Genomic DNA, 25,493 nt, shown 5'->3' on the forward strand with positions numbered 1-25,493 from the left:
TTATGACTTCCTTTAACTTTCATTACCTCCCTAAAGCCCCTATCTCCAATTATAGTCACATTGGGACTTAGAGCATCAACATGTGAATTTAGGGGGAGACACAATTCAGTCCACAACACTGTCCATACACCAGTTCCCTCTATTCTCAACTTAATTCTTTTCTTTGAGTTCTTTGAGATTGGGGACAATACCTATTTCATCTTAGAATCCTTAGAACCTTGGTACGGTGCTTAGTCCACAAAACATATTAAAGAACTACTTGCTGAGTTGACTTGAATGGAACTTCTTTCTCCATCATTTCCCCATCCCAGTTGAGGGCCTTATCACCTGGAATGCGAATTCCAGTCACCTGAAATACAAATATTTTGATGATTTCCTAATTGGCCTAATGTCACCAACATCCCTAACACTTCCTATATACTATCACCAGGGTGTTCTTCCTAAAACAAAGGTTGGATCATACCCTGGTTTCCCCTCAAGAAACCACTGCCTCTAATATTTAGCCTAAAATGTTTATTGGACCTTATAATCAAAAGTAGAGACTTGAATGCCACATTCCTTAGCATGGCACTCAAGTTCCACCTCCTCATCTGGCTGTGATCTACTTTTCAGGCTAATCTCCTGTATTCCTGCCTACATCTCCCCATCACCACCTTCAATGGTTCTCAGTGCTGGCCCGTGGACTTTCTGCATAAGAATCTTTGTGGAACTTCTCTATAGTTCTGGGTTCCTGGTTTCCAATCCTGGAACCAGTTGATCTGGATAAGGGCCTAAGAATCTATATTTTAAAAGCTGCTGCATGAAGAGAATGAAAAGACAAGCCACAGAATGGGAGAAAATATTTGCAAGAGACACATCTGATAAAGGCCTGTTACCCCCAAAATATAAAGAACTCTTAAAATTCGACATTAAGTGAACAAACAACCCAGATGAAAAACGGGCAAAAGATCTGAACAGACAACAGATGCACAGATATACAGATGGCAAGTAAGCATATGAAAGAGGCTCAACATCATTTGTCATTAGGGAATTGTAAATTAAAACAATAAGGTATCATTAACACCTATTAGAATGGCCAAAATCCAAAACGCTGACAACACCAAATGTTGGCAAGGATGTAGAGCAGCAGGAACTCTCCTTCACTGCTGGTGGGAATACAGGACAATATAGCTACTTTGGAACATGCTGTAAGTTTCTTACCAAACTTAACGTACTCTTATCATATGATCCAGCAATGACACTTAGTATTTACTCAAATGAATTTAAAACTTACGTCCACACAAAAACCTGCACACAGATGTTTACAGCATCTTCATTCATAATTACCAAATCTTGGAAACAACCAAGATGTCCTTCGGTAGGTGAATGGATAAATAAACTGTGGTACGTCCAGACAATAGAATATTATTCAGCACTATAAAGGAAATAAGCTATCAAGCTGTGAGAAAACATGGTGGAACTTTAAATGCATATCACTCAGTGAAAGAAGCCAATCTGAAAAGGCCACATAATATAGGATTCCAGCTATGTGGCATTCCATAAAAGGCAAAACTATGGGGATCGTAAAGGATCAGTGGTTGCCAGAGTTGGTTGGGGGTGGAGGTGGGGATAAACAGGCAGAGCACAGAGGATTTTTAGCTCAGTCAAGTACTCTATATGATACTATAATGGTGGATACATGTCATACATTTGTCCAAATCCACAGGATGTACAGCTCCAAGAGTGAACCCACATGAACTATGGGTAGTGATGTGTCAATACAGGTTCATCAATTATAACAAATGTTCCATACAGGTGGGGGATGTTGCTAATGGGGGAGGCTGTACATGGTGGGTGGGGTTGGGGGGGGACAGGGAGTACATGAGAAATCCTGTACTCTGCTCAATTTTGCTGTGAACCAAAAACTGCTCTAAAGCTTATTAATTAAAAAGAAAAAACCCACTGCAATTGAGAGGTTTGGGCACTTCCATTTTGGCCGGCCCTGGGGCTCATGGATGGCAAGACAGCCAGTGACCTCTTGGCCCTCCCTGCACCTGCTCACACTCTTCCCTCAGCCTTGAATTTTACTTCCCCCTTTCCCTACCCACCAAAATCCCATCTGATGTTGAGAGTTAGCTGAAATACCACCTCTTTTCAAAACTTCCTTGGCTCCCCCAGGAAAGAACAGCAGCTTTGGAGTCAAAATGGCCCTGGCTTGAATCTTCACCCTATCACGAAATAGCCACGTATCTGGGAAGTCATGGACATTGTCCGAGTCTCAGCTTCTGCCTTTGTGAAATGAGGATGATAACAGTATCCAGCTCATGAGCCCATGGAGATTAGATAAAATAATGAAGGCAGAGCTCAGCACAGTCCCCGGCACATGGGAGGCTCTCTAACAAATGGAGCCATTAGATTTAATAGCCCTTACCCAGGGCCTCCACTGCACTTGCCTGTGCCTTTATTATAGTGCTTATTTAATTGGCCTGAGGAAGGCAGATATTGTTTACTGAGTATACTGTGACAGGCTCCGAGGGCTGTAAACACAGATAATGGGAGCAAAGAAAGGGAGGAAGGGGTGCTTACTCTTCTCGTAAGGCCTCCTTCCTGACCCTGGAACCAGGTGGGACTGGGGCACTGGGGGCAGGGGGGCTAGGGCCAAGCCAAGAAGATTCTGCTCCTGATTAAATGCATGGGGGCACACCCCTTAGAGATGGGCTGGGGGACTTGTACAATGTGCAAATGCAGACACTACATGTCTCCCAAAAGGTGGGGCTCCTGCATTCTGCTGTGAGGTGGAAGTTGGGATGTCTAGGCTCCTTGCCCATATCTGATTCACTTTTCTGACCCTGGAAAAGCCTCTCCACTCCCCCATTTCACTCCCACCCTCTGGAGCATGAGGGATGCAACCTATCCTCTGGGCACACAATAGGCAATTAATTGGGTCATGTCTCTAACTGGCTTCTCTAATATAGGAACAATATAGTCCCTAAAGCCATTCCAAAAACCCCACCTTTCTTATGGTAGTGATGTACATATGGGAAGTTTCTTCAGGCACTGCCCCCCCAACTCTTTTTCCCTGTGTGTCTGTCTGTCTCTGTCTCTGTCCCTCTGTCTCAAGCTACCCAGCCCTAACTCCAGATGAGAGGCTCCGTGGGAAGCAGGAAAGGAAAGAGAAGAGTTGTAAGTGATTCTGCAGCTCTTTCCAGTTTCTAGCAAGGGATGGGCAGTATCACAGCCAGTTTGACAGAACTGAGAAAGAGAATATTTAGATTGTAAAATGCTATGAGTTCCAAAAAGAGCCACTTGTGGGAAATGGCATCCCAAGAGTTTGGCCACAAAACTTTGAGAAAGGAAGGTATAAACCTTTGCTGTTCCCCGCCCCCCCCCCACAGTGGCCACTAGCCACGAGTAGCTTCTGAGTACTTGAAATGTTCCAATGGTCCAAATGGTCCAAATTGAGATGTGCCACAAGTATAATCATGGATTTAGAAGACTTCGTATGAAAAACGTAAAATATTTCATTAATAATCATTTTATATGTATTGAATCGATATTAGTTTGGATTTATCAAATTAAATTAAAATAGGCTATTAAAGATATTTTCACCTGTTTCTTTTACCATTTTAATGGGACTGCCAAAAATTTTTAAATTACTCTGTGACTTATATTCTATTGTTATTAAAGTCTCTCCTCTGGGCTTCGTTTTTGTCTTGGTATAAACTATGTTTGGATGCTGAAACCTTTACCATTTATCACGTATCATCTGGCTCACCGGCTCTCCAATCTACTCTGCTTCCCACCAGCACCACACAGGACCAGCTGAGGGGGGCTGGAGTGGGGGAAGGCCAGCAGGACATTCAGTGGCTCCTCCCTCAGACCCTTGAAGTTGCTAGGACCACCCCTCCTCCACCGGCAGAGTTACATGTAGTCTTGAAATGTCTACTCTCTTCAAAACAAAGACTGCCCCTTGAAGACCTGTACTGACCCCTCATCCCCATCTCCTTCAGCTACCTCATCACCTTCACACCTGTTGCCCCTGCTGTGACCATGACCGTGCTCTCCCTTGGCTCTATTTGCATTCTTACCACTTCACCATCACCTCTTCTCGTGGAACTGCCCTGTGTCCTTCTGCTTATACACTGGACCATCTCCTCCCTGTCTCCAGGGATGAACCCAACCAGCATTTGTCGCCTCTGATGCTGCATCCAATCTCTAAGCTTCCCTGAGCTGAGGATTTTGCATGGCCAAGTTCCCAACTCTATTCTGGCAGCTGGACCTACAGCAGCCAGACTGCAGGGCTCAGAGAACCAAGTAACAGCACTGGAAAGGGGTGAGGCCACATCACCTGCAGAGGCCAGTCCTGTCTTACCACGATGCGGGGGGCGGGGGGGGGGTGAGAAAGAGTGATCAAATGAAGGAACAAGATACCCAACTTACCCAGCACGGGAAGCATGGTTTGCTTAGCAAGGAATGATAAAACAAAGCACCAACAATAATAATAGCTAATATATATTGATGATTTGCTCAGTGCCACACTCTAAGCTAAGTGCTCAACATGCACTGCCTAATCACATTCCCATGGCATCCCCATGGGGCTTAGATAAAGGGAGTAACTTGTCACCAAGTGACAAGTGTGTGGACTCAGGCAGGCTGCCTCCACAACCCATACCTGGAACCACTATGCTGCACTGCTTCCTCATAAGCATCACCGTTCAGGCTCTCATTCACTCATTCATTCACTGGTTCACTCATTCACTGTGCATACACTGACAGCCTTTAAGAAATGTACCAGGAGGTGGACTCCCATCCAGCATCTAGGCTGGCCAGGCCCATGCTAGGTCCTCGGGCTATAAAGAGGAGTAAAGCACAATCCCCGAACTCAGAGATCTCAGGTTTTCAGCAACCAAGGGAGATGTAGGAAAGCCTAACTCTGTCTTCAGATCACACTGTTCTATAGGCAGAGAAACTGAGACCGGGCAGGAGGGGAAGGATAGGTCAACCTCAAATCTTTCCTGACTTAATGGGGCAAGTGAAGAGTCCGCTTGCATTGTCTAACCAAACCAGGGTTTGTCATCCAGCCCCACCCTTCCCTGGAGACTTTGCAAACATGCTGTGTCACTTCTTGGCCACAGGTGCCCTTGACAGACTCAGCATGTCTTCTGCCTGGATCCCCATTGGCTGCTCTCGTAATGCACAGTGGGAATGTCAACACTCAAGTCAAAACTCAACCATTCCAGAAACTCTACTTAATTTAGACACACATGTCCTACATCCTTCTGGATTTGTGGGCTCACATTTCCACTATTGTAGCATACACTTGAATGCTGCTTTGTACATGTTCTTAAATTTCAAATATGTATACATTAGCTCCCCAACATGATTCTGAACTTCTCAAAGGCAAGGATTAAATGATTTTCTTATATCTCCAAGCATTTGGTAGGAACCTCAGCCTGTGTGAATGCTGATGGCTTGATCCACTGCACACAGACATAACGGTGTGTGTGTGTGAGTGTGTGTGTGTGTGTGTGTGTGAGTGTGTGTGTGTGTGTGTGTGTGTGCCTGTCTGTCTGAACCAATATGTACAGCAGAAGTATTTATGAGTACAAGTATCAGTGTAAGTATGTGTGGATGAATTCTCCAGCTATTACAGTTATGGAAGCTTAGATACACATCAGCACAATCCGTCAATTTCCAGATGTTATCTCTCATGACAATTTCCTGCCAAATCTTTGAGTTGCAATTAAGAAAGTAGATAATTTGAAACATTTTCCTCTGCATGTTGAGATGGATTATAATCCTAATTTGATAAAGACTCTTAATGACTCATTAGCCACCCTTGGCTTCTCCTCAGGTCATCTAACTTCCCAGGCACTGGGAGGCAGCAATGCTCAGGCCATTACATGTTATTGCTTTAGTAGCACTAAAATCAAAAGACACTACAAAGCCACACTGGCGACACTACAAAGCCACAATGGCGTGCCACAGTGCCACAGCACCAGAGCCCTTGAATTCTCTTTTCATCAGCTCCTAGATTTAGTCATCAGATTTTCTTTTCCTGGCTCTGAACAAAGCCTCTAATTTGCTGATAACCAAAATGCTCTCCCTAGGATCTTTGCACACTGCCCTAAGGCTCTGTAGCCTTCCCTCTGCATAGATAGCGGCAGAGGGAGTCACCATCCTCAAACCTCTGGCTCCTAGCCCCATCACAATTTGTTTCCTAGGAAGTGATCCCCAAGTCCAAAGGGTAGGGTTCCTGGGACCAAGAACTATTTCAAGTTGTTCACGGATGATAACTATGTAATAGCTCCCTTTCTTCTTTGGCTGACCAGGGATCAGAAAGCCCAGAAAGCCTTTAGGGAGGTTACCCAACCCATTCATTCCCTTCTCTCCTGACAGAGTGGCACCTCTTCCAGTCCCAGGCGTAAGAGCACTTATTGGGATGAGCACCGGGTGTTGTATGGAAACCAATTTGACAATAAATTATATCTAATAATAATAATAATAATAATAATAATTAAATGTTTCACAGAAACCAAAGCCACAGTTTTCTTTGGGTCACCCACTCTAGAATTTCAGAGCCCTGACTCTCAGAAAGTTCTTACTTATACACGGACTCATGTGAACATGTGTGCAGCATACACGTACAGATGTTCATGCAGGATGCACATCCACACATCACAGAAGCACAGAGACAGCATGCATACGTGTGTAAAGATTTCTTTGAATAGCCCTTGACCCTGAGATCTGGTAAGTGAGTAAGGAGGAGAGGGAGGCTTAGTCGATCAGCAAACATATCTTTTCTGCATGCCTACTACACGCTAGGCACTGTGCCAGGTGCTGGGGCACAATGTGGCACAGAGAGGAGAACCTGGTGGTGACCAAACATAGCTGGACCAGTGGTTACTGCGCTCAGGAGTTGGAGCAGGTGGGGGTGGCATCCGTGGTCCCCATCAGACTTCTGAGCCAAATTCCATTACATTCCTCCCCCATGTGTGTTCTCACCCCTGTCCCTGCTCTACTTTATCCCTGTTGTCTACAGGGTAGGCTTGGGCGAGATAAAAAGCCTCCACTCCCCCACCCCACTCCCGCCCTGCACTTTCGATCAACATGACAAATGCTCTCTGGGCAAGACCCCTGAGGCTGTCTTCACTGCCACCCACCCCTCCTTCCTTCCCAATGAGTCCAGGGAGATCTGAGCAGAGGGGTGATGGATAGCCTTGTCTTATTGTTCCAGACTCCGAATCCAACAGGGGCCTGGGAGAGCTGTATAAATCAGAGCCTGGGCTGGGCTCTAACCAGCGTGAGGGCTCAGCAAGAGGAATGGAAAGCGAGGGACCATAAAACTGTCTGTGGGCTAAGTCGTTTCATTTCAAGTCAGGGCCAGGGAGAGAAAATGTTTGGTTCTTGGGAGACAGACTCATTTGAAGAGGATGGATAAGCTGGTGGAGGTCTGCCTGTCTGCATGCTCAGAGAGAAGGGGCCTGAGAGAGGCTGGTCCCACAGGAGGGCACTGGATGAGTCCTCGTTTCGGTGTTCACTCATTCCACTACTCAAGAGGGGTGGGGTATGCTCATGTCCCACACTCTGATGACGTTTGGAAAAATTAGTCTCTAGTGAAGATAGATTTTTCACCCCAGATGGCTGAGAAACTATAATTTTCCCTTCTTTGAGCTAGGAACAGCAGCGTGGGGGGTGGGGGGGGGGGTAAAAAAAAAAAAGGCAATGCTGGGCATTGCTCTAACCAGCATCAAACCAGGATCAGATAGAGGGAGGAGTCATTCCCATTTCATTTACCAAAACTTGAATGGAGCAGCTACTGTGTATCAGACATCGAGCTGGGTAGCAGGGGGCACAGAATCACGTGGCCCTGCTCTCAAGGAGCTCCTAGTCTAGTGGGAGAGACAGAGAGGCAGTCTCATAAATCAGTGGCATGTAATTCAGTGTCCATTATCACAGCACCTATGACAAATCGCTGCACTTACTGATTTGCCTGTCATTCTCTCATTAGACTGGAAGCTCCTTGAAAGGAGAAAGGGAAGGAACCAATATTTAAGTGCTAATTATAGGCTCCCAATAGGCACTTTATAGTCATTTTATATCCACCATAACACTTCATGGCATATCTTATTATCCTCATTTTACAGATAGGAAGATTGAGGCTTAGAAAGGTTAATTCACTTGCTCAAGGCCAAAGATAGTATGTGGGAGAGCCAGCACTCAACCCAAGTTGGCATGTTCCCACACACTGCCCAGAGTTTCACTCATCTTGTGCCTTTAGCTCCGGAAGCAGTATCCAACTCAGGAAGCTGTTGATTATACAAGGGAGGGAGGGGTAGAGAGGGGTGTGTGGCTAATGTGGGGTGGGTGGGTCAGGAAGACTTTGCAGAGGAAGGAATTACTGAACAAATAGAATAACAAGTAGAACAAGTAGAATTGGCCAAAATGACAAGAGATGAAAGTCAATGTAGGTGGAAACCCATGTGTAAAATGACATGGAGGCATGAAATAGCATCATGTGTGTTAGCCATCTATTCAAAAGTTCCCTGCTGCATCCATGACCTCCTCTACCCCTCCAGTTCCAGGCCTAAGGAACAAGAGCTCAGCAGTGACCCAACAGGACATCTGTACTATGCAGTGCAGTATGTTTCTTTTGCCGTTATTGTTGTTATCTTTCCTGAGACTAGATTATAAGATCCAGGTAGGATCCAGTCTGCTTTACTCATAAGTATAATTCCAACTTCTAGAATGGTGCCTGATTCATTTTGGAATGAGTGACAGAAGTGGACCAGGAAAAGGGGGTGTTCTCTACACCTCTGCCTTCCCACGAAGCTGGTATAATTGGGCCAGACTAGGAGTCTGTTTGGGGTCAGGGAAACCATTTGAAGGCCAGACAGGCATTGAGATGAAGTGAGGCCCAGGGTTCTCGAGCAGTTGGCAGAGGCTGGCCCTGCCTTCTCTGTCTTCCCTGCTTCCTCCTCTCTAGTCCAGGAGCCAAAACTAGGATGTGGGCTCAGAGAAAGGGGGCCACAGAACTGACCTTGGACCTGCCCCTAATCTTCAGCTTATGCTAACAGGATGGGTCTTTGTGGGGCAGAAGCCTGAGGAACACCAATATTTAAGGAACAACACAAAGCTGAGGAGCCTACAAGGGAAACTGAGGAGAGCCCAGGGAGCTGTGAGACCCAAAATGACACCCAGTCACCCACCCATATTCTTCTATAGCTTAGTGGCTATCATCCCACAGAAGCCTGTGGGTCACCATTCAACTTCTAGAAATGACAAAGGCATCAACCAAGGACAAGAATGACAGAGAAAAAAACAGTGGGCTAAAGAGTTTCACAATTAGTTTTAGTTTTAGTTTTAGCTTTTGTTTTATTTTTTTTAAGTTTATTTATTTATTTTGAGACGGTGGAGGGGCAGAGAGAATCCCAAGCAGGCTCTGCACTGTCAGCATAGAGCCTTATATGGGACTCAAATTCAGGACCTGTGAGATCATGACCTGGGCCGAGATCAAGAGAAGGTTACTTAACGACTGAGCCACCCAGGAGCCCCCACAATTAGTTTTTTAAACAAAACAAAGAGGGAAGATTGGTATTGGATCCACAGAAAGAGTAAAGTCACAAGCCAAGGGCCTACAGTGGGGACTGATTCACTCTGCAGAGCCCTGAAAGGTTCAGCCCTCAGAGGCTCTAAGCACCATGGTCCTGGGGCCAGATACCCAGATGGACAGAGGGCATTGGTAGGAGCTCTGTTTATAAAAGGGGTTTCCACTCTCCCCACACAGCCAGTAAGCTATATTTCTTTACCCTCCAGCAAATGAGACTTTTCTTTGGAGGAACTGAATAAGAACAATATTGGAGTTGGGAACACCAAGTATGGTGGAGGGTGAATGAATCAAGGGAGATCTGCATGCTAAACTGTGTGACCTTTAGCCCTTTCTCTGGCCTTGCTAGCAACTCCCCCACACCACTAACCAATAGATTGGAAGATTCTTTGAACAACTGAAAAGCTACAGAGAGAACTCCAGTTACTGATATTTGAAGTTCCCTCAATAAAAAGACTTACTTACTTTTTTTTTTTTTTTAATCCTTATTTATTTTTGAGAGAGAGAAACAGAGCGCAAGTAGGCGAGGGGCAGAAAAAGAGGGGGACACAGAATCCGAAGCAGGCTCAAGGCTCTGAGCCATCAGCATAGAGCCCAATGGCTCAAACCCATGAACTGTGAGATTGTGACCTGAGCTGGAGCCGGACGCTTAGCCGACTGAATCACCCACGTGCCCCAAAAGATTCACTTTTCACTTGATCACCCTATGTAAAGTCCACTAGTTAACAAACTGTACTATTTACATAATAAGTTTCCAAAATCAACTTTCAGTGCCTCCTTCTTAAATATAAACAGTCAAGAATCAGAAGATACTTAAAGAAAGATTCAAACTTGATAAAAGGAGACAGATATAACCAGAAAAAAAGATCTGACGTGATAGAGATTTTGCAAGGAGGAATAAAAAAAAAATTCAAAAAGGGCAATAACACCCACTCAAGAAGATACGAGGAAAGGTTGCATCCAAAAAACAATAAGGGATTACAATAAAAAAGAAAAAAAATTAAATGAAAAAAGCCTCTCTGAAATTAAAAATATAACTAAAGTTTTTTTCAAAAACTCATAAGATTTAGAAGACAAAGTTGAGGAATACTTCCAAAGAGGGAAACAAAAAAGAGAGACTTAAATAATTGGAGAGAAATAAAATATATTAATCTAATTATCCCAGCAAAAAAAATGAAAAAAAGATATCTACCAAAGCCCATCACCATCATCATTGTGATTTTATGAGACTGACATGCTGCCTACTCAACTTAGGTAGCCAGTTATTCTGATTTTAAATCAGGAGGGATAAGTAAACATTCCTACAATCTTCTAAGGAGAAAAAGAAACAGGTAAAGGAAACAAGAATAAGACTATTAAACTTCTTCAAAAGTAGCATTACGTGTTAAAAGACAACAGAGAAATGCCTTCTAAATTCTGAAAGAAAATATTTTTAAATCTAGAATTCTGTACTCAAGTAAATTATCAATCACACATCAGAGTAGCGTAGAGATATTTCCAGATAGCCAATGACTCAAGACAATTACTTCTTTTTTTTTTTAATTTTTTAAAATGTTTTTATTTATTTTTGAGACAGAGAGAGACAGAGCATGGGCAGGTGAGGGGCAGAGAGAGAGGGAGACACAGAATCTGAAGCAGGCTCCAGGCTCTGAGCTGTCAGCACAGATCCCAACGTGGGGCTCAAACTCACAGACTGCGAGATCATGACCTGAGCTGAAGTCAGATGCTTAACCAACTGAGCCACCCAGGAGCCCCAAGACAATGACTTCTAAAGTACTCATTCTTAAGAAATTATTGGAGAGGGGCTCTAGGCTGGCTCAGTCAGTAGAGCATGTGACTCTTGATCTCAAGGTTGTAAGTTTCAGCCCCACATTAGGTGTAGAGATTACTTAAAAATAAAATCTTTAAAAAAGAGAGAAGTTATTGGAGAATGGAAGTTAGCAATTTAGTTAGGTGATAATGTAATAAAGAAGACAGAGAATTCAGGAAATAGGGACTCCAACATAAGAAGGCAGTAAAAGAAATATTCAAAATGATGGTAAAGGGAAGCCTCAGAATAAGTTATGTAGTATTCTAATTCTAAAATCAGCCAATCCAGATTGGAACAGAGAAACAAAAGGTTCTTAGAGAGATAACTGTAAGGGGAAAAATGGGACAGATGAGCTTGAGTGTATGCAAAATAGTATTACCAGGTATGTAGTAGAGTTGTTGAACCATTAGAAAAAAAATAATTATAAGCACATTTGGACGTCAGATCAATAAAAAAGGAGGCAGTTATTAACTCCAGGAAAAACAAAGAATTGTACAAAAGAGGACACATAATCACAGTGCGCTACTTGATGCAGGAGTAAATAATATTTGCATAATCATTAGTATATAAACACTAAACATCAATTTAACAAAAAAAAAAAGTTTATGTTGGGAGAGATAGAATGAAGGGGACATGCAGGGATGGCATTGGGGGAAACTAAGTTCTCATCTACCATGACAGAGAGTCAATATATAATTTCGAGGGGCGTGTGGGTGGCTCAGTCGGCTAAGCGTCCGGCTTCAGTTCATGTCATGATCTTATGGTTAATGGGTTCAAGCCCTGCCTTGGGCTCTGTGCTGATGGTTCAGAGCCTGGAGCCTGCTTCAGATTCTGTGTCTCCCTCTTTCTCTGCCCCTACCCCACTTGCACTCTGTTTCTCTCTCTCAAAAATATATATACATTAAAAATGTTTTTAAAAACATGTATAAAATATATAATTTCTAAAATTAATAAATCAAGAAATAGTAATATAAGCATATTATTTAAAAACATGGCAATATATACAAATGACAAACAAGCTGTAAGAGTTGAGGTTGACTGCCTTGGAGAATGGAACATGGGAATGTGAAAGGCTGAAGCAAGGCAACTGCTGATTTCCAAACTATGCATATATATTCTTTGATTAAAATGAAAATTAAATTTTTGAAAAAGAGTCTCTATGGCTCACATACAGTCCAGCTTAGTAACTTCTCATCATATAACAACAGATGATAATCTGGGGCCAAATTTCTGGCCAAAATAAATGAAGCATTTTTATGTCAGTGTCTGCATATATCCCTTGGATATATGGAGACCTGACACAGTGGCCAGTGGTCAATAGGCTTCAAAGATTAAGAACTCTGATCCTGACCCACAGTTGTGGACATTACAGGCAATTCTCAAACATATCATATTTCATGTCTGGACATGCTGGTCTCTCTGATTAGAAGAAACAAACCTCCCAAGCCCCTAACAAGGTGAACTTCTCTTCAACCTTTAAAACTCTTCTCAGCTATCACCTCTCCTAGAAAGTCCTTCCTGATGCCTCCTCTCTGAAGAGTTACTTGTTCCCTCTTTCAGCCTACTTCTGAATCATCTGCGTCTCCATCCAGCAAAGCATCCAACCCCGTGTGATTCAGTTGGAAATAAGCTGTCTCTCCAGCTCCTCTGTGATCCTCTCTCTAGTCATCAGCTTGTGCTAGTTATGCTGCAGGATAAACAACCACAGAATCTCAGTCACTCACCACACAAAGGTTTATCTCTCATCATGTTATATATTGGCTGTGGCTCTGGCTCCACTCCATGTTTTCTCTTTATGTGGGTCTTATTCTGGACATGCCATTCTCCTGGCAGAAAGAAAAGAGAAAATGTGTGTGGGACCACAAAATGTTCCCGAAAGCCTCTGCTCAAAAGTGACATATCACTTCTGCTTAATTTCCATTGGCCAAAGCAAGTCACATGATGAAGTCTGATGTCAATGGCACAGATAAGCATAATCCTGTCACAGGGAGAGGCAGTAAACAATAGGGTATAATAATACCATCTATGACAATCTGCTTGGTGGGACCCACATCTTATTTTTATATCCTGCACCTAACAGTGTTTGGCACCAAAGTAGTATTCAAGGCATCTTCGTTGACTTGAACAGAATTGTCAAATAATAACTTAGCCTCATATACAACCTGAGAACAGAAGGAGATTTGAAAAGGGCCTAAAAAAATGAAAAGGGCTTAACGTAGAGCTGGAAGGGTACCAACAAGCTCATGGTATGTGGAACAGCACTGAGTTTGGAGCCGATACACTTGGGTTTTAGGTCAGACTCTGAAAGTCATTTCACCTCTCTGGGCTCATCTTTAAAATGAAGGAGATGAGGGCACCTGGGTGGCTCAGTCAGTTAAGCTTCTAGCTCTTGGTTTCGGCCCAGGTCATGATCTCACAGTTCGTTAGTGTTAGTTCGAGCCCCACATAGGGCTCTGCGCTGACAGTGCAGAGCTTGCTTGGGATTGTCTCTGTCTCTCTCTCTCTCTCTCTCTCTCTCTCTCTCTCTCTCTCTCTCCCTCTCTCTCTGCCCCTCCCCTGCTCATGCTTGCTCTCACTCTCTCTCAAAATAAATAAATAAACTTAAAAAAAATAAATAAAATGAAGGTGATGAGGTAGAGGATCTCTAGGATCCTTTTCAGTTTTAACCTTTTGGGAGTCTGTCATAGAACACCTCAACCTGGTTTCCTTAGGACCTGCTTGCCAATCCGCCGACTTCTATTACAGTACCCAGTTCTACAATTGAGAAGGAAATAAGCCCCAAAGTCACATCGCAGGCTAAAATGAATTTCTAAAAACCGAAAATTCGATGATGACAATAAAAGAAAATAAAATTACACTTCTGAAATGAATGTGTTTTCAACAAACATGTTAAGTGGCAAATGTTTTCTTTAAAACAAACCATCTTCTGTTTTGAGCACATTGTTCTAGACAGAGGAGAATCCATTACACGAAAGCTACTTATCACGACATTACAGAGGGGTGATTATACATCTGAATGTCCCCACTCTGAGTTCTGGTTCACAAATGGAAATCATCACATAAGTAGAAGCCATCTCACACATAGTGAGAGTTTGTTGTTTGTGGAATGAATAAATATGTGTCTTGGCTGAACTCCTTGGGCTATTGAAGCTATCATTACCAATCCAATGCAGCCCTATTGCTCTGTATCTGGACCTAGTCATGCTTTTTTTTTTTAAAGTTTTTAGGAAAAAAAAAACTAAGAAAGGGTTGAGAAATCCTGTAGTTCATGGGCTGATGTACTAAGAGAATTATTTAACAGCTACTGGGTGCTAAGCCCTGTGTTCTCAACAGTAGAAAGCAAATATTGTGATGATCCTGTTTGATTAGAGAAATTTGTACTCTTAAGTTTCCACCCATAAACCACAGATGTCAGCCCACGTACCCACCACCACTAGACAATAACAACATGTACATATCATTCAGTGTATGCCAGGACTGTTCTGAGTTCTTTACATATATGAACTCATAACAATCATAGCAACAAGAGGCAATGGGTACTGTTACTATCTCCATTTTACTGATGGGGGAATCAAAAGTACAGAAAGGTTGATTAACCTGCCCAAGGTCACACACTGACTGGCAGGGCTAGGCTTTGAACCCAGGCAATCAGGCTCCAGAGTCTGTTCTAAAGTCCCCTCTGCATTATATTGTGCATTATATTGCCTGGGGGTGGAGCATACTACCAAATGAGTCGGGATCATTCTTGGATATAGATGTAGCCTGGAACCATAAGCATACCATCACTCCCTCACCCTTAAAGACCCTTCCCACCTGTCCCTGCACCAGCCTAGTAGTCTGTGACTCCCACCCTCTGATCGTGGGTGCAGTGAGGGAAGTGAGTGTGACTAGCTCCCTCAAATACCAGAAAGGGTAATTTTTCAGGTGTATATCATCTGTCCTTATCCATTTCCAAGTTTCTGGACTGCATGTCCCCTTGCCTGGATGAGTGTCAGGAAAGGTAACCGAGCCCTGATACAGCAAGGTCCAGTTTCTAGTAGCCAGAGCACTGCAATCAGCAGGCAGAGCTCTTTCCTATAAAAACCAATCAATACTGTCCCATCCCACATCCTCAACCTTTCCTGCTCCTCGGTCTATAACTGCTATTGATTACATCAGAGCAGGGAAGCAAATGCCAAAATATATCAATCACCAAGGTGGCAAAGAGACTTTATTAAAACCATTACACCTTCTTCTATTTTCCTGCCCACCCCTGTTTCCTCAGCCCAATGGCCATTTCTTTTGGAAGGTTTCCAAGAACTTTGCAGACATGATCTGATGGCTGGTGGAATTTCCTCTATTTGGGGAAAATTTAGACCCAGAGAAGGAGCAAGAACAAGTCCCATGGTGAGAAGATGGAAACCAGGTGTGTGAAAATATGTGCATGTGTCTGTGCGGTATATATATATGAAAATGTGCACGTACATATGTTTGTTTAAAGAAAAACCTAGAACTTAGTCACATTTCAGAAACATTTTGTAATTATCGCTGAAATTTTTACAAATCAATTCCTTCTGGTCGCTTAATGTCCTTCACTAGGTGGTTTAATTGTGAAATTTCACTTTATAATTGGGTTCATTTTAATGCAGAAAGAGGTAGATTTGCATAAGCAAATGACAAACAGTTAACAAAATCCATTAGCAGAGAAGCAGGAATCCGAAGAGCCACACACCCTGGGTTGTTGGTTTCCAGTCAAAACCTGTGCTAAGGAAGTTGCTGGCCAAACCCAGACCAACCTCTGCGGCCCCTAACCAGACAGAGGGGAAGGACGAAAGGCATTTCAAATGCCTTCATGTATTATTAGGATAGCCTGTCAATGTGGCAGGAGAGACAAGGTGAAGGAAAATTTTTGCTTGTCAGTGAAAGACCAGATTCTTTGCAACTCCAGGCAAGGATTTAAAAAGGATCACCAGTTTTACCCAGCTCCTTGACAGTTCTTTTTCCAGGTGAAGAGTCCTGGACTCAGAGTAGAAGGGAGTAGAGAGACTCTGATTTCTGGTCCTCATTCTGCCACTAACCAGCAAGGATCTTCCTGGTGAGGCCTCCATTAGATCGTATCTGAATATCTGTTTCTTAAAGCTCCTACTGTCATTACCAGTAATTGACAAATTCTTTCACTCATTCACTCAACAAATATATATTGAGTCCTTGCTAGGAACGGGTCCTATAGACATTACAGAGAATCACAAGGAGATGGGGTGAGGGCTAAGCTAAGAAATATAAATAAACAGTAGATAAGGTCCTGCCCTCATGGAACTGATGTTATGGACTGAATTGCGTCCCCTTAAAGTTTACAGGCTAACAGGACTAGTGTCCTTCTGAGAAGAGGAAGAGACACCGGCGATCTCTCTCTCTCCATGCACACACAGAGAGGATGCCATGGGAGGGCGCTATGAGAAGATGGCCAACTGCAAGCCAGGAAGGCATGCTGCACCAGAAACCAACCCTTCTGACACCTTGATCTCGGACTTGCCAGCCTCCAGAACTGTGAAAAAATGAAGTTCTGCTGTTTAAGTCACCAAGCCTGTAGTATTTTGTTGCAGCAGCTGGAGCAGACTAATACGTCGGGGGAGGAGGGAAAGGCACAGTACTATGCCAAGGGAGCACAGACTGGAGTGCCTTGCCCAGTCTAGGGGACAAGGGAAGGTTTTGCAGAGGATCTGCCACCGAAAAGGTCAGGAGAACCAGCAGGGGAAAGGCGTGAGGTGGAGGGCAGTTCTTGGGACAGGACACTCACGTGTGTGAAGACCTGCAGGTAAGAGGAGTAAGTTAAGTTGGGGGAGCCAAACACACTTCTTTGTGGATGGAGCCTGAAGTATCAGAGGAAGAGTATAGCAAGAGTGGGGCTGAGGAGGTAAGGGGAGCCAATTGGGGGAGGTTTCATAAACAAACATGTCCCTGAAGATCGCTGCCCCCCCCCCCAAAAAAAGTAGGCTCCACACAAGCATAGAGTCCAATGCAGGGTTTGAAGTCACAACCTTGAGATCAAGACCTGAGCTGATATCAAGAGGAGGACTCTTTGGGGCACCTGAGTGGCTCAGTCAGCTGGGCATCCGACTCTTGGTTTCGGCTCAGGTCATGATCTCGTGGTTCGTGAAATCGAGCTCCACACTGGGCTTTGTGCTGACAGCGCAGAGACTGTTTGGGATTCTCTCTCTCTCCCTCTCTCTCTGCCCTTCCCTGCTCTCACTCTCTCTCTCTCTCAAAATAAATAAATAAACTTTAAAACCTTAAAAAAAAAAAAAAAAAAGAGTTGGACCCAGGCCACCCAGGCGCCCCATCCCCAAAGATCTCAAAGGCCAAGGAGCTGCCATACCTATTGCAACTTTGGACTCATGCCATTGACACGTCCAATTCTGAAAAGATGCCAACACAGGTTCTGCAGGCACAGAGTAATAGTTAGCTTTTCTTGCCACCCTAGCCAGTGAAATCTCTGTGTGTTTGCATATGTTCCTTGTGGAAATGCTTTGTTTCTTTATCCACAAGCTTCCTCCTTGCCTTTTGAAGCATCTTCTGGGACAGCCTTTTCTTCAGGTGCTTGCCTTCAGTTCTGCAAAATTCCTCTGCTTTTTGTTAATAATTGCTAGTACTTATTGAGTTAGCTAATGCCAACCACGCACCAGGCCCTGTTTTAAGGGCTTTATGTATATTAGCTTTTTTAATCGTCACAACAACCCTATGAAGTAGATTCTGTTAACTCCAGTTTATGGATAAGGAAACTGAGCACAGAGAGATTAAGGCACTTGCCTGGGGCCACTCAGCTAAATGGAGAAGCCAAGATTAAAACCAGGGCAGTTTGGCTCTGGTGTCCATACTTTTAACGACTACTAGGCTCTATTGTCTTTGGGGCAAAAAAAAAAAAAAAAGAAGAAGACCAAGAAACTGAGATCAGTCAGGTTCCCAAGGGCAGTTGAAGTCTGGGGGTCCTTCTGATTCCAGAGTCTATGCTCTTAACCTCTTGAGGGAATGAAGAAGCAGCAGCTGGCTTGGGGAGTGACTCAGGAAGTAGACTAGATAGAACTACCATGGAGTAGTTGAAGAAGAAGGAAGAGAGACAGCTGGAGAGAAGTAGGAAGTTGCAGTAACACTCTGGTTTCTGGGTAAACCATACAACCCAACCTTCATCATTTTGTGCCACTTCATTCATTTGTTCACTCATTCTCCCAGCCATTTAACAAATGCTTATTGGGAACCTATTCTGTTTCAGGCATTGGGCTGGGAAAGTGGGAAAGAGGAGCAGGTGGGTACTGAGAATGGCCATGAACCTCACCAGCGCCTTCCGCTTGCCCTCATCTAAGAAGCTTTACATTCATCTAAGAAGGACTTTACATTCAAGGGGGTGGAGTTGATATGTAAATAAATTCAACACATTATTACAGTGTGATTATGTATATCAATATATGCCCATCTATCTATAAAGCATTAAAAGGAGGACAGCCTATCTCTGCCTAAAACAGGCAGGTAGGGCATCGCTTTGAAGAAGGTCCCCTTTGAGCCAGCCATGAAGGATGATAGGAATATCCTAAGAGAGGAGCTGGGCTCCATGGAGCTTCCCTGGAAAGTATGTATGTAGCAGATCCCCAAATTCCTGGAACAGAGTCATAGAATTAGAGAACATTCACACTGAAAGGAGGCTTAGAGGTCATCTGGCCCCACCCCTTTATCCACAGATGGCAAAGTGGGGCCAGGCCTGGGGTGAGGCAAACCAAACGTTATGGGAGCATTTCCTCTCATGGCCCTGAGAGTGTGGCCCAGCCCTAGCCCCTGCCCTGGAACCGAGGCACAGCTTTACTGGGTTCAAACAACCAGTCAGGGGCCAACAGTACCTTGCAAGAACCCCAGCCACCTCCACCCCAATTTTCTGGGCTTTGTGATTCATGGGTTGTGTGGAGAGCAAGGCAAATGGAAAAGAAGATGGAGAGGAGTCTAGAAAGTCACCATGATTTCTGGCTTGTATTACTGAAGAGACAACTCTAAATGTCCACCTCCATCACCCTTGCACTCTCAAGTTCCCAGCTTCCCCATCCCCAAGGCTTTTTTTTTTAAATGTTTGTTTGTTTGTTTGTTTGTTTGTTTGTTTAGAGGGAGAGAGAAAGAGAGCACTCACGCAGGGGACGGGTGGAAAGAGAGGGAGAGAGAATCTCAAGCAGCCTGGTGATGTCAGCACAGAGACCCATGCAAAGCTCAATCCCAGGAACCCAACCAGGAGATCATGACCTCAGCTGAAATCAAGAGTTGGATGCTTAACTGATTGAGCCATCCCCACCCCCAAGTCTTATATTTAAAAGTAAGGATATCTTTCTCGTAATGTCCTTCCCTCTCCTCTCTCTGCTACCCACTCTTCCAACGCCACACCTCCCCAACATTTCTTTCAGCTTCAGATTCTCTTTTCAGCTGGCCGCCAGGAGCCGTGCAAACGTCCACCACGAAGGTCGCAGGGATGCAGTTCAACAATCTGCCAGCAGGGGGCAGGCCTGCCGCGAGTCCCGATGCTGCCCAAACCTCCCAGCCCCCAGCCCAGTCACAACTCCTTAGAGATGCAAATTGAGAAGCAGCCTTCCTAACCGGAGAGGGCTGCTAATTCTCTGACGAGTATGCAGATTTCCATCCTGCCTTTGCCTGGGTTTATTTGTTTTACTTTGCAATAAATTTAATACAGACTCCCTGAAGCAGAGAGGCAGATGGACTATAAACTCTGCATTTTGAGCAGCCTTAGTTACTAGGTTAGTGTGGTTTTTGATCCCTACTTAAATTATATCTATGAAATTTGACATGGATTTGGGTCTGGGCTTTGCTGGCTCCTTGGTGCTCTGGAGCTGCTTCTAGGGAATTTACAAGGGTTGATTTGATTATTGGGACTTTAATTTCTCACGGAGGCTAACGAGCAGGCTGGGAAGCCTGGCTGGGGTCAAACAGGAAGATGGGAAAGTGAGAAGTAAGTTGGGTTGCTACCTGCCCCAGTTAGGCGGGGCCAGTATTGTTTTCCCACGCCCCTGGCTGGGCCCTAAGTCAGACAAGCTGAGGACCTAAGGCAGGAAGCCTGTGCTGCTCCCCTCCCCAGGGAGAGTCACGCAGCCCAAAGTGCCCACAAGAAGTTCAGAGTCCAGGAAAAAAAAATCAGACGCACATATGGGGCAGACATAAGTAAAACATCCATAAAGAAGCATTAACAAGAACGGGGTTAAGCTGGCATTGTATAGCAATGTAAGTTGGACATGGGGGGATGCGGCAGAGGGGAGAAAACTGCTACTCACCCCTCCTATTGACACCTTTGCCTCACTCATGCTGCAGTGTGCAGCCCTCTCCCCTGCTGCCTTTCACAGACTGCTGGAGAAAAGGCATAGCGAGCTAGGAGCGTGACAAGCTGGGTTCTTGTCTCAGCTTCACGGGGTACTTCTTTGTTCCAGTGTTCCAATGTTGAGTAATCTGTTTAATTTCTCTGAGACTCGGTTTCCCTGTCTGCAAAATCAGAATCACCCGATTATTACGAGGGCCAAGTAAGATAATCGGGGTAAGAATGCCTGTATGCAGCAAAGGATGAGACCAGAAAAAGTGTGTAAGGGACAGGTGTCCTTAGACAGTTGCGATCAATGACAAGAGTAGGAAGCCCTCGGGACAGGGGGAAGTCTGTGAAGGGAATTTCAGTGAGACCTATATCTGTTCTATCCTTGCACCTAAAACCTGTCAGTGGGCCCTATGCCCACGGGATGAGTGGGGCCCCCAAAGGCAGAGAAGGTGTAGTGGCCAGCTGCCTAACTTGGTCCTGCTCACCTGCACACGAAACCTGCCTGCCAGCAGAGAAGGACCGGCCAGGGCATCGGAGAAGGTTCAAGCAGCAGCAGATTCCAGGGACTGTTGTGCACACCTCTGAGGGCCTGGGCCACCCTGGCAGTGGGAGATGGGCACAGAGGTGGGGGTGCAGCCTCACCTTGCCCCAAGAGAAATCCCAGAGCCCAGGCAGAGCCTGAGACAGGAAGGGGAGGCCAGCCCCCCTTCCTCTGCCTCCCTTCTCTGCACCTCTGCCTCCTTCAGCCAGAGGCTGAAGCAAGAAAGGGAACTTGAGGGGGTGATGAAAGGAATGTGTTTAAAGAGCTAAGAAAAGCAAAGGTTTAGGAGTCACCCAAGTAAAGGGGCAGAAAGAAGGAAGAGGGCAGATAAAGGAGAAAAGGAAGGAGCCAAGGACATGTTGACATTTGTTCCTTCCGCGTAGGGGAGAATCCCCAGAAAGGAAAAGAAGTACAAGAGGAGCAGAGTAGAACCAGAGAAAGGAAACAGCCTGATTCCCATGGAGGAGGGGGTGGGGTGCAGGGGAGGTAGAGGCTGAGCCGAAATGGAAATGAGGGGCTTGGTCACCATGGAGAGAGAAGCTGGAAGCTTGGCAGCAGTTTGTCTATTAGGAGGAAAGGAGGGGAATCAAAGAAGCTGTGGGCGTGTCTACACACACAACCGAATTGGAAAATAACTAGCTGAATTCAGCCCAAAGCAGGGTATGGAGGGGGGTGGGGGCGGAAAGACTGGCTAAATTCTCTCCAAAACAACAAAACCTGCCCCACTCACTTCTCCATCCTACCTGCCACCCCCCACCCCAATAATGCACTGAATTAAAAGTGAGCTGTCAAGATCCTGTTAAAGGAAATGTGGTGACTTCCCACCCCCCAAACCAGAAGCAGTCTGATGATTTGTGTGTGCAAGGGAAAGGAAACGGAAGGCAGCAGAGACAGAGGTAGGGTGGCAAGGAGGGGCAGGGGTGCAGGCGGAAGCAAGGAGAACAGGGGAACCAGTCAGACACCTTGGTCTTCAGAGAACCTCCTGAGGAAGGATGAAAAAATCTAGCAAGTACGAGCCACAAGGCCAAGAGGATGACCACACAAGTTCTCCGGGACTGTGGCAGGGGCAATGCCACCCTGAGACCCACTGCCAGGCTTCTGCCTGACCCTGTGCATTAGAAAGGCTCACACTGGCACTCCTCCAGGTGCACCCTCCCCAGGGCCGTTGGGCAAGAGCCTTGCTCCCCCTTGCAGGTCACGTTCCACATACCCAGGCAGGCAAGGACGGCTGTTTGGGTGAGACTGGAGGTGGAGTGGGGGGTATGCCCCTGCCCAGAGGGTGCGGGCAGATCTTGGGAGCGGAGACACTGACCACAAGGCTCCTCACAGTGCGGAACGATGTGGTGATAGGACTGGGGGACGTGGTGCTTGGCCAGGACCCCAACTTGCATGCTTGCCTTGGCCAGGAAATGTCTGCAGCTGTCCTCAGCAGAGGAGAGCCCGGCTTTACACCTAGAGATCAGGACACTGAAAAAAGTAAGGAATCCAAGGCTGCTGTGGGTTAGAAGCCCAAAGGGCAAGGGGAGTGAGAGGGACACACAAACCCTGGGCCTGTGTGGTAGAGAGTGGAGAATTCATACCAGAATCATTCACTGTTTATCCAAAATTCAAAGTTGACTGGTTGTCCTGTGTTCTATCTGCCACCCCTCCCTAGGGCCAGAGGGGTTGGAGTGGTGGCCACAAGGGAATGTCACAAGGTAAATGAGGATGGGGACCGGCACAAACTAAGAGGTCAAAGTCCTCCTAGAACTAAAACATGCCAGACCAGTACCTTCCAGTCTTGGATGGGGTTGTGACAAGCATGTTCATTTTCAGAGACCCTGGGCTAAGTGAAGAGAATGACCAAATCCTCTTATCCCGACCAATGACTTTAAGATAGAAGCAGGATCAGGGCAAGACATGAGCAAGTCTCAGGGTGGGAGGTGGTGGGGAATTTCTCTTTTGCACCCACTGGAACCCCAGAGGCTAGCCAAGTCTAAACTGATAAAGAATTTCCTCCACAGGCATCTTGCCCCGGTCCTTCATGTTGAAAAAAAAAGGGGGGACACTTTCAACAAAAAAAGCCTGCAACCAACACTTTTTCTAAGTATTTTAAAGTTTACACAATTCTACACTATTTTTCTGCTCTCACCTACACATCTCCTAGCACAACTGATATTTTTTAAAGTCCTTTTCAGAATTTAACCTTTCAGATACTGCATTCCAGGAGGAAAGTAAATAAATGTGTAAATCAATAACAACCCTACACTGGTTTTGAACTCAGTTATGAACACAGAAGGAAAAAAAAAATCAGTGCCAAACGAAAAAGGATAGACTCAAAGGAGGATTTCTTTTAATCCAAAAAAGTTTTACAATGGTGTGATCAGCAATAGAGAATAAAATAAAATTAAAACAATAATAATAAAAGAAGCATACCCAGCAGTGTCCTGTTAAATAATTGGATGAGATTCATCAGGGCAGCAACTGGTGCTGAGTGTTTTTTAATTTTCTCCCTGCTGGATATTCTCCTCTCATGGTGTCAACAAATAGATTAACTACTTGTCAGAGACGGGGCCTTCAGAGAGCAAAATTGAATTCTTCAGATTTATTTTCCTCTTCATACCTCCTCCCCAAAGAGGAATATCTGGGCATTTTTTAAAAGATTCCCCCCACCCTCCTCAAAAATCAAGAAATGATTAATTCTGTCCATGAGGATCACTTGATCATATGGTGCAAGAAGTTAATTTCACCACAGTGCACACTGGATTCAATAAGAGGGTTTAAGAAGATGTACTCACTGCCTCTCCTTATGAAGGACTCAAACTTGAAAGGGCAGACCCAATACTTACTACATCTGTGGCAAGCGCAGGCCAAAGGGCACCATGGTGTTTTCAACAAACCAGGGTTTCACAGAAATTTGAATCCAGAACAGGGGGGGCCCATGGCTCTAGGTGAACCGCATAAAAAAAGAACTGAGCGGGGGCACCTGGGTGGCTCAGTATGTTAAGTGGCTGACTTCAGCTCAGGTCAAGATCTCACAGTCCGTGAGTTCAAGCCCCTCAACAGGCTCTGTGCTGACAGCTCAGAGATTGGAACCTGCTTCGGATTCTGCCTCCCTCTCTCTCTGCTCCTCCCTCACTTGCACTTTGTCTCTCGCTCTCTCTCAAAAACAAACATTAAAAAAAAAAAAAGACTTGGAGAAAAAATTTAAACCCTTTTAAAACACATAAAAAGAAGATCCAAATGAATGCAGGAACGTATCATACCCTGGAAAGGATGAGTTAACTCTCTACAACGTCAGTTGTCCCTAAATTAACCTGTAAATTGAATCCATTCCAATCAAAATCTCAGTACATTTGGCCAGGAGACAGGGGTGGAAGAGTATCTGTCAAACATTCTAAAATTTACGAAGAAGAACAAGGGTCCACTAATGGTAAGATGGCTTTTTAAAAACGGCAGAAAGAAGAAACGCATCATACTAGAAATTGAGAAATACTACAAAGCCAGCATTATTAGAACAATGTGGTACTGGCACAGAAAGAGAGAAGCAGGCCAGTGGAATGGAAGAGTGGGTCCAGAAGCAGGCTGACAGGTGCATGAAAACTTGCATATGATAAATCTGGCATCATAAATCAAAGGGCAAGAGAAGACTTATCTCATAAATGGTAAAATAAATTTGAATCTCTATCTCATTAATGAATAAGAAAATAAACTCTACATGGATTCAATCCCTGAATGTGAAAAGGTAAAATCATAAATAATAGAAGAAAACACATGATCGTATATTGTGACCTTGAGGCGGGAAAAGATTTTGTGAACAAGGTGCAAAAGCAACACCATAAGGAGAAAAATGGATGGATTTTATATCAAAGTTAAAGATTTCTGTTTGGTGAAGTATACCATCAACTGAGTTAGCGTATAGATGAGTAGTACCTGGAAGAAGACATTTGTGCCAATAAACGATCAGTAAGAAAATGCTTAGTAAAAAAGAAGAAACAATAGAAAAATGAACAAAGTAGGTAAATAAGTAGTTCATAGAAGGAGAAATCCTAAGGTCAAACAAATCTTTGAAGTAATACTTAATTTCACAAATGATATGAAAAACACAAAAGAAAAATAAGATACCACTTTACATATAATAAACTAGCAAAAAATAGAAAGTCAGATAATACCAGGTGGTGACAAGGATGTGGAGAAACAAGCAGGCTAATAAATGGGAAAACTGGTCCAGTTCTCTTAGAGAGAAGATTGG

The 25,493-nt window shown here is 44.6% G+C and overlaps 1 protein-coding gene across 4 annotated transcripts in view; it reads right to left on the minus strand.

Annotated features, from left to right (window-relative positions):
• PKNOX2 (PBX/knotted 1 homeobox 2) overlaps positions 1-25,493 on the minus strand; it is a 316,244-nt gene that overhangs the window by 268,378 nt on the left and 22,373 nt on the right. For 2 of the 4 annotated variants that reach the window (XM_027036851.2, XM_015074072.3), the window contains exon 3: positions 13,121-13,222. The exons of 1 other annotated variant lie outside the window; for it this stretch is intronic. The gene's annotated coding sequence lies outside the window, so the exon portion shown is untranslated. Of the gene's footprint in view, positions 1-191; positions 217-13,120; positions 13,223-25,493 lie in introns of those variants that run through there. One more of the 4 variants, XM_053203926.1, reaches the window with a different exon arrangement.

The sequence above is a fragment of the Acinonyx jubatus genome, chromosome D1 (assembly GCF_027475565.1).
Source record: "Acinonyx jubatus isolate Ajub_Pintada_27869175 chromosome D1, VMU_Ajub_asm_v1.0, whole genome shotgun sequence".
Classification (NCBI taxonomy): domain Eukaryota; kingdom Metazoa; phylum Chordata; class Mammalia; order Carnivora; family Felidae; genus Acinonyx; species Acinonyx jubatus.